Genomic DNA, 11,985 nt, shown 5'->3' on the forward strand with positions numbered 1-11,985 from the left:
CCCATTCCTCATGCTTTGAAACAAGCAATAGCTATCCCACACTGCCACTCAAGTGGAGGTACAACAGAACAACCATTATGTGCATTCCATTTTGTCCAAACAACCTTACAACCAGAAAGGGCTTCATCGGAGACTTAGCAGCCTCTGCCTCATTTCATCGGCTTCTCAGATATAAGGGCATCTTCACATCTCCTCCCACCATTCACTGAGGCTCTGCCCTGTGTCAAGCAGAGCCCTACGATTAAGCACTCAGCTGCTGCCCTCCCCAGACTCTGCCCAGGTGGGAAGAGGCAAATGATACCGCTGGCTGCAGCTCAAATAACTAGTGCCCAGGTCCAGACGAGAGGAGGGTGGTCCATTTACAGAAGGTGGGAAGGATGGAGGGATGCTCTTTTCCCAGAAGAGGAAAGGAATTACTGATGTGAAAAGATTAAGTGTACATTTGTGATCAAATGGGTCTTCGAGGGCATAGCGTCATGCCCACGTTCTTTCCTTTGTACTTAGCCTGAGGTAAATGTGTTCTGTAGCCCAGGCAACTGGAATGTCTTTAAGATGTTGCCTCTCTCGAAGTAACTTCGCTATGTTCCAGCTGAGGACAAAGTGCAATCATTAGTTGAATCAGCAGTGTGATTTAGAGAAAGAATAATTGTTGGTGGAGGTGATGCAGTCACATGTTTCATATGGACAAGTATTTGCTATCATACAGTTTTCCTTAAAGAAATGAGTACATTTTCTAGATCACAAACCTCCTTTTCAATGACATCACCATCGTCATCATCACCATCATCATCATCACTATTGTGTGTGTGTATTTGCATTGCCACAGCACCCGTGTGGAAGTAAGAGGGCAACTTTATGGAGTTCGTTTTCTCCTTCCATCTTTACATGGGTTCTGGGGCTCCATCTTGGGTTGCTGGGTTTGCATAACAAATCCCTTTGTCTGCTGGGCCATCTCATTGGCTCCAAACCTGCTATTCATTTATGTATTTTGAAGCAATCTTACTGTGTAACCCTGACTGGCCTGGAACTTGCTATGTAGACCAGGTTGGCCTCAAAGTTACAGAGATCTGCCTGCTTCTACCTCACTGGGTTTAAAGGCGTGAACCTACAACCAGTCAAAACCAGCTTTTTAAAGTTGGAAACGTAACAATTTGTTTGTTGTTAAACAAGTTTAGGTACACTATGATGTTTTATCCATTCTTCATTTGTCTAGCAAGCCAGCTCTGCAGCAGATATGGAGGTCTTCCTTTTTCTTAGCAGAAAGTAAAGCTCCAAATATCAGTATGCAGTTGTGAGGGAAAGGACACACACAGCGAGCGACATGTGTGGCTTCCAGGCAGGGGAGCAGTGGGGAGGTGCTGAGAGGTGCACATAGACTTCTCCTCCCTAATTGGGCAGGGATGCATTATCATCCAGCCCTGATTACTGGCATGAACAATGAAACAACTGCATTTTTAGAATCTTCTCTGGGATATGTATGAATATTTGGTGTGTAGGACTTTTCCTCCAAGGATAATTTTAGCCCTGAAAACTCATCAAATTATTTCAAATCCTGGCAAGTTTCAAAATATGAGTGGGTGACTTAGGAAAGGTCTATTCTCAAGAAGTAACAATGGTGTCAGCACGATCCAAGAGATTTGGAAAAGAAGGTGCGCACACACACACACACACACACACACATACACGGAGTCACTTTTTTTCTCTCTCTCCTCCCTCCACTCCCCGAGTCCTTCCCTCCCATTCTTTTGCTTCCCAGAAATTAAAATGGATTTAACCCATTGAGAGTTTTGGGGGATATTTCTTTTCAAAGCCAAGGAATAAGTCTACATTGGCATGAGAGCCAAACCATTCTAACCCACAGAAAAGAAGGCAAAGTTTAGGATTAAAAAATAACGTAGCCAACCAGATTGTTGTTGACAATGAATTGCTGTTTCTACTTGCCACTGGTTTCCTGACTTTCCCTCAAGTCTTCCTCTCACAAAACAGCACAGTCACCGGGGCTAGTGTTGACTACGTACCAGTCATCCTGTGTGGTTTTAGACTATATGTTTGCAAGGACAAAAAAAAACAAACAAAACAACCCACCCTAAAGGAATAAGTAACTACATATTTGCACGTGCAGTTCCTCATATGTGCCTTCCCATTCTCGTTTCAATTCCCCCTCCTGCCTCCTAGGTTTGAAAAAGAAATGTAAGATATGCTTTTTGACAAGCAACCTCTTTCTCGGTGGACTGCCACTGCCTGGATAGCGAGTAAATAGGTTTGATGTCGTTTTTCTACTTCTGCGTATGTTACAGTCTGAGGTTAAGATCTGGCCGTTCTCATGATGAAGGTTAATCCACGGAGTCATACCTGCTTTACAAGTCATAATTCCCTAGCATTTGTCATTTGGGTCCCTCACTGGAGACCCCCGCAGGAGGTTCTCTTTTCCTTGTTGGGCAGCTTTCCAGTGACAGTGAAGATTGTCAGAGCCACTGGGGATCATTTGCCTCCTGGCTCATCCCTTTTAAAATTGCCCATGGTGGCTCTTCTACTTTTCCTACTTCTGCAGTTTGTTAGGCTCCTCCCAGTGGTCCCACTCTCGCTAGGGAGACAGGCTGACTATTTTACCAGTATCTCAGGCAACTTGATTTGAATTCCTTAGGCGTCTTTTCCCTCGGCCCCAGTGTTCTGGTTCTTTATGTCTCTGAGGAAGAAATACTCTTCACAGTGCTAAGTGCACAGTAGGCAGGATCGTGCCCTCTCGCCATAGCTGAGTACATCTTACTCAACACCAGAGCCTTGGCAAGACCACACAACCTGCTTCTCCTTTTGAAACAGTAAATACACACAGAGATTGTAACTGATGTCTGTGTACTAATTCACCCTAAACTGCTACGGAATCAAGGGTGGGGCTCACAGTAGGTCATGTGCCAGGAAAAGACCGAGTAGAAGGAGGATGAAGGGGTAAGCAGAGAGTGGGGAAGGGACATCTAGGACCCCAGAGTGACCAACATGTAGGGAGTGGCTTGCAGGACACTGGTCAGTTCCTGTGAGCCTAGGCTTCCAAACTAAGTATTGGGATGTTTTCCAAACCTTGTTAGTAAGCTCCAGAATTCACTTGTGCTAGTTCAAATGGATGACTGATTTATGGCATCTTTCTGTTTTATTTCATTATAGACCAAGGTTTCTCAGCCTTGGTACTATTGTCTTCAGGGCAAGACAATTCCTGGTTGGGGAGAGGTGGCCTGTGCACTACAGGATAATTAGCAGTATTCTCTGGCTCTGCCCACTAGATATCACAATCTTCTACAGTGTCTCCTGATCCTAAAGCCCTAGCCTAGGGTAATGGCAGACACAGGGAACTGCCCTGCCTGAGGCAGCAAGGGACCCTGCAGATAAAATGGTTAGGGGAGTGAGGTCTTGGGACTACGGTCTGGAACACAGGTAGCAGACTCTAGGAGCTAGAGTCTGGACTGGTTGGTTGGGCTTTTTTTTTTTTTTTTTTTTTAACATATGTTCATTTTCTTTCCTAATGAAAAGTCTGGGTTTTGGCCTTTCTGTCTCTCTGTTTCCCTGGGATCTAGTGGAAGATACAGGGCTAAGGATGGAGAAAAAGTGGCCAGGGCTGGAGGAGATGGGGACATGGAAGTGACAATCCAGGTGTCTTGGATACTCAACTCGTCATACTGGAGAGCTTGAGACGGACAAAACCACATGTGGGCAGCAGAGAATCAAGTCTGGGAACTGTGAAATGAGGGCAGAGCTGGAGGCTCTCCTGCTGTCTGTAGTGACCGACCCGGCAAATATCATCAAAGAACCCCACCTTTCTGCCATAACCCGTGCATCACCGTCCCTGCCTATTGACCTGTGCTTTCAGGGTGGACTGAACACAGGATGGCAGAGAGTGAACACTTGGATATCTCTGCCCAGAGAACCGATAGGCTTCCCAGAAGAGCAAAATGTGCTCATAAGACAGTAGGGAGACACCACACAGAAGGGTAACAAATTCCAAAGTGAATACAATTAAGGATCAAACAGGAGGAGAGTGAGAGAACAAGGTAAATAAATACTTATTTAAACAATTGTGGCTGGCCCACTTTCGATCTTGTGTGGAATACTGGCACTCATGGAGTTTTTATCTTAATTAAAAATCCAAATTATATATGTAGGTAAGAGAGGCCGAATAGGTCAGTGTGGTGACATTTTGTGTGTGCTCTAACAAATACAGCTTGCCTGAAGATCAGAGGGCAAAGCCAGCCACTAGTTAGCCATAGAGGCCAGACAGTGGTGGCACACACCTTTAATCCTAGCATTCGGGAGTCACACACCTTTGTTCCCAGTACTTGGAAGGCACACACACCTTTTATCCCAGCACTAGGGAGGTTGAGACGGGAAGTGATATGTGATATGGCTGGGCAGAGAAAAGGAATATGAGGTGGGAGGAGACAGGAGCTCAGTCCTTTTAGGCTGAGGAGTTGGTGAGGTGAGAGGTGGCTGTGGCTTGTTCCTTTGTCTCTCTGACCTTTCAGCATTTACCCCGATATCTGGCTCCGGATTCTTACTCAGACCAATTAGGATTCGTGCTACAGGTTAGTATACAGTGGACCTGTTTATAGGTTGTAGGTAACAAACACACAAGACAAGAGAATCCCACCATCAAATTACCTTAAATGCACAATCAATTTACATATACAGAGCATCTGCACCTGTGGATTCAACCAACCTTAGGCCCACAATTACGAAAATGCTGCATTAGTAATGATTATTTTCAGACTTTTTTTTTTTTCTTCTTGCTGCTCTTCCTGAAGCCTAACAGTACAGGGCAGATGAAAAATAAAATATGAGGGGATATAGGATGGAGATTGGCAGATGATCTCAGGACACTGGGCCAAGAAGGACCTGAGTACGGATGGAGTCTGAGATGAAGTTTGTTAAGCAATAGAAATCTGAGAACTGTGGCATATATAAACATGTCACACATTTATATAATATATATATCATACAGAAATGTCTGACTGTGGCAGTGGGACTCTGAGCCAGCAAGTGAGACCATGAAAGTATTTCACAAAGATTGCAGCAGTGAGGGAAAACGCAACACAGCAATCAGCCCCCTCCGGTAGCTGGGATGTGAGCGGTAATGAGGGCGAGAACAGTGATGGTGGCCCAGAAACTGGCAGGACATAATGACAATGAAATAAAGGGGGCGCTTAAGTGGTGGGGTACCAAGGAGAAGGAGCTGTTCGGGGCTGCCCCGACTCTAATGAGGTAAATAGCTCCAAGGGCAGCTGCCAGTCACGGCTGCGGCTAAGAGCTCAAGATCGCCCTGGGAGGAAGATTGCTCTAATCTACTTGAGCTTTTCTTCCGTTCTTTTCCTTGAATGCTGTGAATGAAGTTCAGGCAATTCACAGGGGTATCGCCCTGGAAAACCAGCTGGCTGCCAAGACAGGCACAGGGTGACATTCACCGCCGTGACTCGAACCCAGAAGGATCTGGCATCAGTCCTGTTGGCAAGATGAGGGTTTTTTTTTTTTTTTTAATTTCCCCCTTTCCTTTCCCTGGGGCATGGCACACACCCAAGTCCCCTCTGGGATCAGGCATGCAGTAAGCAAGGAGCAGAGAAAGGGGTCTTTTGTCAAGCCAGACCTTCGTCCACCAGCAGGGATGAGAAACTCTTGGAAATTCTTCTGTTCCAGGCAAGGAAAGAAATAAAGACAAGCAGATGGAATAGAGTGATTGACAACATAGACCGGAAACTGAGGAGAGGAAAAGCTGAGATCAGAGATCTAGGAGCAGAGCAATTTAAAACACTAAGAGGTGGAAAGGAACAAAAAGCCTTCCATACAGGGGAGGGGCTCCCTCCCAGGACCCTGGGAAAGAGGTGACAGTGTGGGTGGCCTTGGGAGCTGGGAACAAAGGGCAGGCGGGTGGAGCCCTGGGAAGGAGAGCTGCTGTTGAGATTAGAGCAGATGGTTTGAGCAGGAAGTTACTGTTCTGAATGTTCTTCTGGACGTGTCGTTGCATGAGATTGATCGGCTTGGCTTTGTCTGCATCCAGAGAGAAGCTCTGCCTTTCAGGAGAGGCGGCAGTAACCAAAGCCACAGGGACTAGAGGATGAGCGCAAGGCCAAGGTGCGGGTTTCGTAATGAAAAAGACAGCCGTCCACCGCAGTGTTCAGGTCCTGAGTTACCGCCTTGCAGGTCAGCTGGGAGGGAAGTCTAATGATGGCCCAAGGGTGTAGATGAGTCCACAGCTGGAACAGAGGTAGCCTGCTGCATAAGTCACAACAGAGAGGCAGCCTACACAAAGACACTTGCCCTGTGGACAGTGTTTAAAGGGTTCCAGCAGCTTTGACAGCTTAAAACTTCCCCCTTTTACTTGTCTAGGCCACTGAAACTACCTGCATCCAAAGTCACTGGGGATCTGAAGTGTCCAGATAGCTAGGTGTTACCCATGCTTTCCAGAATCAATGTCTCAAGAGATATCCAGGAATCGGCAATTTTAATAAACTCTGCATAGAATTTATGGAGCCTAAATACATTTGCATGCCAGCCACTCTGTTTCTTTTCAGTCTTTGAGTGTCGCACATTTATTTGATTTGGCTTACTCAACTGCGTTTATGATCTGAGGTCTAAAAAGCCAATCATTTGTCTGTTTCCCCCTTTGGGCACTTGTGCCTAGTAAATGGTCAATATAAATGGTCAAAGTGTTGGGTGTTGGTTTTATTAAATACTCTCTGGTCAGTCTGACTGATAATAGGAACTCCAAGCTCTCTGTTAGAATTCTGACCTAGAGCTCCCATAGGCCTGAAGCTGGAGAATGGGAAGGAGGCACTGCTTGCGATTATGGAGGTTCCTGCCTGGAAATGGAGGTGGGGTCAGGTGCTACTGAGCAGGTCTAGGGGAAATATGAGATAAGAACTTGGGTAGCTCTTGAACATGGTCGGTCAGTTACTTTTCTGTGACTAGGATAAACACCAGGACTGAACCAACTTCAGGAAAAAATAGTTGATTTTGGCTTATGGTACCACAGGGAGAAGAGTCCATCATGGCAGGGGGAGGCATAGGAGCAAGAAGCAGGCCCGGCAGCAAGATCGGGAAGCCACGTGGTCACATCACCATCATCCACATTCCAGATGCAGAAAGAGTGCACTGCGAGGGAGGGGAGACTTTAAACTCTCAAATCCCACTCTTAGCAATGTGTTTTCTCCATCGAGACTATCACTTCCTGGGACAACGCCACCAACTGGGGACCAACTGTTCAAAGACCAGAGGCTATAGGGGACATTTCTCTTTCAAGCCACCACACGATAACCCTGTCTGGCAGATAGGATGATCTCCTGAGTCCCTCTCTTTTCCTTGTGTCTCCAAGAAGGTGGAATTTGCTGAGTTTCTCTCTAGCATCACATTGAAGCCCTGTTTCCGGAATCTACTCTAAACAGGCTTACATCTGACTTCTCCAGGAAGTTTTGAGCCTCTTGAGGGTCACACATCCTGCGTATCAGATATTTACACTACAATTCAGAGCAGTAGCAAAATTACAGTTATGAAGTAACAACAAAATAGTTTTGTGGTTGGGGGTCACCACAGCATGAGGAACTCCTCTATTAAAGGGTCTCAGCACTGGGAAGGTGGAGAACCACTGCTTTAGAAAAAGACGTGGCTGATGTGAGTCTGAGAAAATCAGGATGGTGGTACAGAGGAGGGTCTCTTTCAGGTGTCATAGGAGCAGGTATTTGCACAGGGCATGTAGCAGTCCGCGGCCAAAGAGATGAAACAGAAGAGTGTGAAGAGCAGCTGAGTCAGGGGACAAGTGGCCTGAGATGCAGCTGGAACGTGGACAGGGGCTCATTCTGATGTCTCCTTCACTTTGTCACACTAAAAGCCGAGAGCTCTGTCCTGCTGACAACAGTTGTTGTCTGTCTCCCATTGGGGGTCTGCAAGGTAAGCTACTGAGTGTTCTAAAAGAGTATTAGCCACGTTCCTTATGGATGTGTTTGTAGTGTCTTTTTAATCTAAAAACAGAAGGAAATAAATGATATAATGTGTTGCAGTTGGGGATTTGAACTATCCTCCTCAGGCTGATGTGTTTGGACAGATGGTCTCCTTTGCTAGGTCAGTAGGACAGAAACAGCTCCCTGATGCTTCCATCGCTAGTCTAAGAAGTGTGCCTAAGCTTTCATGGACCTCAACATAGGCTAACTAGGATTTGTGGCTTCGATGATGAACATAATTTCAGGACTTATGGGTATAGCGAAGCAAAGTGGGGAATTTTATTAAAGATATTATAATACAGGCGTAAGCATGAGGGTTAAGAGGAGAGGCACCTGCTGTGGGATGTCTTGTATGGCAAATGTGTTGCTAATTAGTCAATAAATAAAACACTGATTGGCCATTGGCTAGGCAGGAAGTGTAGGCGGGACAAGGAGGAGAATAAAGCTGGGAAGTGGAAGGCTGAGTCAGAGAGACACTGCCAGCCGCCACTATGACAACCAGCATGTGAAGATGCCGGTAAGCCACGAGCCATGTGGCAAGGTATAGATTAATAGAAATGGATTAATTTAAGCTGTAAGAACAGTTAGCAAGAAGCCTGCCACGGCCATACAGTTTGTAACCAATATAAGTCTCTGTGTTTACTTGGTTGGGTCTGAGCGTCTGTGGGACTGGCAGGTGAGAGAGATTTGTCCTGACTGTGGGCCAGGCAGGAAAACTCTAGCTAAAGGCACCCAGAAGAAATGAGACACACCCGAGTGGTGGGATATGTTTCCCAAGGAAGAAAAGACATATCCAAAGGTTGTGGGCTCCTCAAGCGGAGTAAGCAATGAGTTGTCTTAGCCTTAAACATATATACCATTTCGGTGGCTCTCAAGCTGCATTTCCAAAGATTGCTAAGAAATCTCCCCGCCCCCTTTTCGTTTTCTCTCTCTTTTGAGAAGTGAGGTGGCTCTGAAGATGCCTTGGACAGAATTATAGTCTGATCAGGTAAAGCCGGGAGCCAGTAGGCTTACACAGGGGGGTTAGTACTTGTCTTTTCCCTGTAAATGGGCCCTCTGGTGAGATTCCTAGGACACTGCTGGTTTGTGGCTGAGGAGAGAGAGAAGGAGAGGCCTCAAGCTGTATTAAAGCTGCTGTCACCACCATGCCTTCTCGGCCACAACGGACTGTGTCTTAGTTAAGGTTACTATTGCTATGAAAAAACATCATGACCAAAGCAGCTTGGGGAGGAAAGGGTATATTGGGCTTACACTGCCACATTGTACTGAAGGAAGTCAGGATAGGAACTCAAACAGGACAGGAATCTGGAGGCAAGAGATAATGCAGAGGCCATTGAGGGGTGTTGTCTAAACGGATGTTTCTTCTCCCAACCACTGTTCCAAATACCCAGCAGCTGCTTTCCAAATTACCACACAGGGGCTTATATTATATTATCCTCAACTGATAGCTTAGGCTTATTACTAACTAGCTCTTACACTTAAATTAAACCACAGTTCTTATCTATGTTTACCCAGGTAGCTTGGTACTTTTTCTCAGTACAGCATTCTCGTTTTGCTTCCTCTCTGCATTTGCTGGTGACTCCTGACTTTGCCTTTCTCCTTTCCATCATCCTTACTTTGGTCACCCTGCCTATACTTCCTGTCTAGCTACTGGCTAATCAGCATTTTATTAAACCAATTCCAGTGATGAATCTTTACAGTGTACAAGAGGATTATTCCATAACAGTGTTGCCTACTGGCTTACTTCCCATGGCTTGCTCCACTTGCTTTCAGAACCAAGGACCACCAGCTCAAGGATGGCACTGTCGTGGGTAGCTGTTCTAGCTATGACCTTGAAGCACTACCCTTAGTGAGGCAGCAGGTAACTGTTACATCTGCCTATGACCTTGAAGTACATGCCCCTGGAGTGTGACCGCTCAGGACCCTTAAGACCTGGGATGCACGTACACGGTACTCTCTTCACTCCCTTGAGATTTTGGATGCTGGAGACAGACCAGGCAAAAGAACAGCGTGGGACTGTGCCTCAGCCTTCCAGGACCCTGCAATAATTCTTCTGTTCTGTATAGTGAGTTCTCTTTCTCTAATTAATTCCTTTGCCCTTTAAGCAGACTTCGTAGATTGCTAGCAATATCAGGATCCATTATGGCACCACCCACACTGGGATGGGCCCTCCTCCATCAATCACTAATTGAGAAAATGGCCTACAGCTGGATCTTTTGGAGGCATTTTCTCAATGGAGGTTCCCTCCTTTCAGATGACCAGCCTGTGTCAAGTTGACATAAGACCAGCCAGCCCAGACTGCATCTCCTGAGATGGTGAGACCAAACAGACCTCTCCTCCTTTCCATTGCGTCTGTTGAGTATTTTGTCTTGGCGATGACAGAAGCAACTAATATAGATTTTTAAACTACAATGAACAGGTTGGCCTTGGCTTTCCCACTTCACCTATATAACTAATGTGTCACATATGGAATGTGAAGGGTCCTGAGAGTTAGATTGAGATGGGAACTCTGTAGCTCACAGAGGCTATGGCTCATGTCTTTAGCCTTTGTTTGTTTTTACCATGTAACACATTCCTGGATAAAGTTATATCGGATAAATGGGCTTAAAAATTATTTTGTGTCCTAATTAACTTTGCAAAGGTGGGCATATGGCTTAAGGTAGTCTTCCAAAAAAAATTACAGTCTGCTTAAAAGCATTTTTGCAAAATGGTCTGGGGAACTGACAGCTCACAGAAAATGACTTTTGACTGTATGTAGAAATATTCTAACAGTGATCAATTCAAATTAACACTACAGAAATATGATTCCTCACCTATCAGATCTGCAAAATAACCCAGAAATTTGAGTCAGTATTCTGACCTAGTTATTTTCTATTGCTGTGGTAAAGACCCCACAACCAAAAGCAATTTGGAGAATAAAGGCTTTCTTTGGCGCCTATGTCCCAACCATAGGTCACTGTTGAGGGAAGTCAAGGCAGGAACCTGGAGGCAAGAACTGAAGCAGAGACTATGGAGGAGCGCTGCTTACCAGCTTGCTGGACGTGGCCTGCTCAGCTTGCTGCCTTATACTACTCAGGCCCACCCACCCAAAGGTGGCCACACCCACAATGGGTTGGGCCCTCCCACCTCAATAATTAACCAAGAGCATGCCCTACAAACTTGATCACAGCAATCTGAAAAGCATTGAGAGTCTTCTTCCTAGATGACTCTAGGTTATGTTAAGTTATTTAAAAAGTTAGCTAACCAGGACAATGAGGTTCTAAATAAACCAGCACTTTTATATTCCAGAGGGAGTGCTAAATGGTACCATCCCTCAGTGAAGATTTGGTGTATCTAGTAGAGTCACATAAGCCTTATTTTGTCATAACAGATGGGAAGGCAGATACTAAAGACAAAAACGGGGGTCATGTCATAAGAATTCAGGAGTCAACGTGAATAGGTTACTGCTGGCCAGGTAGGGGACACATTGAGGATCAGTAAGAACCACAAACTCAGGGACTAAAGTATATCAAATAAGTCCATGAATTTATAATGATACAAAAAAATCTTTGGTTGATAAAATAGAGAAATTAGCAAAGAAAGGAAAACGGCAAATCTGACATGTGGACTCTATTAGAACCGTTTTCCAGTCCTTTACCAAGATGGAAGCAATGATAGCAAGTAGAGATGACATGGGTAGGGGAAACAGCTACATTACCAGGACTATTTCTGAGATTCATATTTAAGAATGATACATTGATATACATATATATATATATATATCATGCAGTAAGACATTAACTAATAATAGTATGAGATATTAAAGATTAAAAACATACTTATAACACTAGCTATCCAGAAATTTCTGGTCATGAAGTAACATTGACTGGACTCTAACTCTCAGACATTTGACAGGAAACAGTATAGGACAGTGAGCCTTTAAATAATGGAAATGAATGGAGTGGGCCCTGTAGTTACCAAGCTTCTTGTTCAAGGTTTCTGGACTGCTGGATATGGAGGAAATCCCAAAGAG

Source organism: Peromyscus eremicus, chromosome 1, assembly GCF_949786415.1.
Source record: "Peromyscus eremicus chromosome 1, PerEre_H2_v1, whole genome shotgun sequence".
Lineage (NCBI taxonomy): Eukaryota > Metazoa > Chordata > Mammalia > Rodentia > Cricetidae > Peromyscus > Peromyscus eremicus.